Raw genomic sequence first — 3,307 nt, 5'->3', positions numbered from 1 at the left:
TAATTAATTACAATAATTAATAATAATAGTAGAGGGAAAATGTAATGGATGCTGTTGAGGAGTTGGATGCAATAGTAGAACTTGTTTTTAGAGTGAAATTTAAGTGAGTGAAGTTGTTGGGCTGCTTGGGTTTACTGTTAAAGTGATATGTGAGTAGGGCTACAGGTGTGTGCTCATAAATTTCTGTGGTTGGAGGGAATAGCTAAGTAGTTGGATGAAGAGAGGGTGGAGGTTCAATGAAGTTTTGCTGGAAAAAGGTTCGGCTATGTGAGGGGAGTCGGGTGAGGCGACGGCTGAAGTCAGAGCTGCCATGAGGTCAGGATGCGAATTTGGGAGCTTTGAATGGCTGGGAGGTCGGAGTCAAAATCCTTGAACGAGATCAGAAGAGGCGGGATTGGATTCGGCTGGAGAAGGTTCAATCACGAGTTAGCAGGAGGAAATTTGGTCTGATGGCCTAAACGGTGCATGAGGAAGATAGGGCTGTGTGAATCAAAGTTCCTGCGACTGCAGCTGAGGGGATTGCAGGTTGGGATGCTGGACTGTTGGTTGTCGGCGTCGGCTAGCTGGAGGCGGATGGGTCGGTACAGGGACGACGGAAGCTTTGCATGAAACAAGGAGGGAAGTCGGGATTTTGAAGGTCGTTCGACCTACCGTAACCGCAGATTGGCAAAGAGACGGTAGTTTGGTCTCAGGGCGTGGGTTTGATCGAGATTTGGCTTGCGAATAAGAGACTTTCATGCGTCCAAGAACAAAAAAAAGGCAAAGCTTCGTTCGTTGTCGTTTTAACAATGACCGCAGGCAAGCAATCGAGGAGTGATTTGGGCCGAGATCGTGGTGAGCAGCGTCAACGCCGATTTGCAAGTATTCAATGTACTTTTGTATTTTTTTAATAAAAATAAAAATAATACTATATTATTATTATTATTATTACTTAAAAGGGATTTTTACATACTATTGTAAATACAAAATACATATTCAACATCTAAACATTTGTATTTACTAATATACCACCTAAAACCTCTTTTTTTAACTATTCTAACACTCCGTTGTTCCTCACTCACTGCCGCTTCTTCCCTCGTCAGCGATTTCCATGACGGCAAAGGCTCTAGCGGTGGAATTGCCCAACCAAATTCTCAGCCTGCCGCTTCTTTGTCAGCGATTGCCATGACGACGATGGCTCCAGCTATGCGTCAGTTCTTGATGTCGCTGAAGCCATTGGCTTTGGAGATAGGAGCTTTGCGGCAATTCTTGATGTCTCCTGTAACAACTTTATGGTCAGTCTGCCGGAGATTTCAGCGATCAAGGCCAATGGCTCCAACGGTGGTTCATTTAATGCTTTGCATTATCTCCTGTATAGTTCCATTTCTTCTTAATTTGCAATCCTTATTTCTACTTTTAATTATGTGGATAATTACTTGCAAGGTTCTGTGCCTTACAATGGTGCTAGAAGGAGGCACGAACCCATGTGTTCGTAGAGTGAGCAGGAGCATGTGCTCCATTGCCCCTGAAGGAGCCAATGAACCCATCTCCGGGGAGTTTTGGAAAAATGGGAGTCATGTGGTCGTGGAGTGAGCGGGAGCAAGCAATCAATGTGCATGTGTGATCCAACGAACCCATCTCGGGCATAAAGATCCCAGCTTCAACATATTCGGGAAGCTACAATAAGCTGTAGATTGAAACCTGTAGCATAAACGTTAGAGCAAAGCAGAGAATAGCTGAGAGAAGAGTTTTGGAATACTATATGATTTTCTCATTAGACTTCTTGCTACAACTGCAAAATGGTGTGGTGGAGGCACTTAGTGCTGAAGCAGGCTACGAGACAGAGCAGTAATAGCAGCTTTTCAGTTCGGCTTATCAGGAGCCATACATGGCTCATAATGAGATTGGACATCTCCTTGAACCGCAACCGGCGATGGAGCTTCGGCGATGAAGGTGATAGGTCAATCTCGATGTCCTCCACCAGCATCTCCCCGGACCGATAATAATTTTCGGTAACTTCTCGTCGTCATCTGGCTGGGAACGAAAGGAAGACGATGCGAGGCGAATTTCTGACGGCGTTTAGACGGAGTAGTAGAATTGAAGAAAATGAGAGTTTGAGGTGGTAAATGAGTAAATATAATAGTTTGAGTGTTGAATATGTATTTTGAATAGTTTCAAGTGTTATGTATGTAAAAATCCCTTGAAAATGATAACAACGAAACAATCATTTGATGCGCCTTAATTCGTGCATTTTCTTGAAATTCAGGTGTTGTCTCCTCAGGATTCGCATTGATTTTCATGCGTGAATTTCATGGGGCAAATTTACAATTAATTTTGGGTATTGATGACGTTCCGAACCCAATGACGGAGCTCGTTTTGTGATCAGTCGTCATTTGGATAACATTGCTCATCAATTTTGAGTGTCGGCCACCAATTTTGACCGTTTTCACCCGATTTGACTGCGATGTGCTCCCACTCAAGCGAATTTGACAGTCTGATCACAACGACACCATCCGTTTGATAATCAGAAGTCCTTTTACCCATCAAGTGATGTGCTGCATCGACACTCGCATCACTTATTTAGCCGATTTTGCCCCTTTTTAGGGGTCAACAAAGTTTAACTTCGAATGTTTTATGTAACTTTTTACTTTTACATATGATAAAAACTTACATGGAGTGCTAAAGTCATATAAGAATGTTTAAAATTTAAATGATATTTTTTGTTAAATCATAATCATATATACTTAATACTCATTTAAAAGTTATAATATATTAAATTTATAAAAGTTTAATATTATATTTAATACTATATTTATCAAATTAATTTATTTAATAACTTTTAAAAAAATTAAACTATCTAGTTTTAAAAAATTGGTACTACTTCACTGGTTAAACAAGCAATTCTTCTCAATTCAATTAGCTTTGAAGTAAAGCCAATTTTCTAATGGATCAAACTGACCATCTGATGGGTACAAGCTTAAACCAGCTAGTCCGATCCAGTTTTTAAAACTGCAGTTAAAAGCTTAGACATCAATTTTTACATTTTTTTTTTTTTCATAACCATCTTCAAGTCTTTAATGAGTTCACACACTAATATGTTATTTTCACTAAGCAAACAATCTGTAAAGAATGTGACTTGAGCAGAGAAAAACTCACAAGTGATTCCATGAGGTCCACAGATGAAGTTTTAACAAAATAAAAAACAAGCACTGAAACCCAAAAGTAGAAACTTCAGAAATTAGATTTTATTGTAACAATCTCATAGGACAAGGAGCTCTGCAAAAGATGTGGTGGTTATTATATATGATCATTTGAAAGAAGAGGATTA

The 3,307-nt window shown here is 39.8% G+C and overlaps 1 long non-coding RNA gene across 4 annotated transcripts; it reads left to right on the top strand.

Annotated features, from left to right (window-relative positions):
• The first annotated feature begins 341 nt into the window (after positions 1-341).
• LOC110101496 lies at positions 342-2,221 on the top strand. Of its 4 annotated transcripts, none has more exons than XR_003702426.1 (3): positions 342-834; positions 1,083-1,320; positions 1,423-2,221. It is a non-coding gene; the product is annotated as an uncharacterized LOC110101496 (long non-coding RNA). The 4 variants fall into 4 exon arrangements; XR_003702424.1 differs by having other exon boundaries at positions 1,083-1,351; XR_003702425.1 differs by having other exon boundaries at positions 342-861; positions 1,083-1,351.
• The last annotated feature ends 1,086 nt before the right edge of the window (positions 2,222-3,307 follow it).

Source organism: Dendrobium catenatum, unplaced genomic scaffold, assembly GCF_001605985.2.
Source record: "Dendrobium catenatum unplaced genomic scaffold, ASM160598v2 fragScaff_scaffold_1338, whole genome shotgun sequence".
In the NCBI taxonomy this organism is placed as follows: Eukaryota; Viridiplantae; Streptophyta; class Magnoliopsida; order Asparagales; family Orchidaceae; genus Dendrobium; species Dendrobium catenatum.
This window is presented reverse-complemented; position numbering and strand designations above follow the sequence as displayed.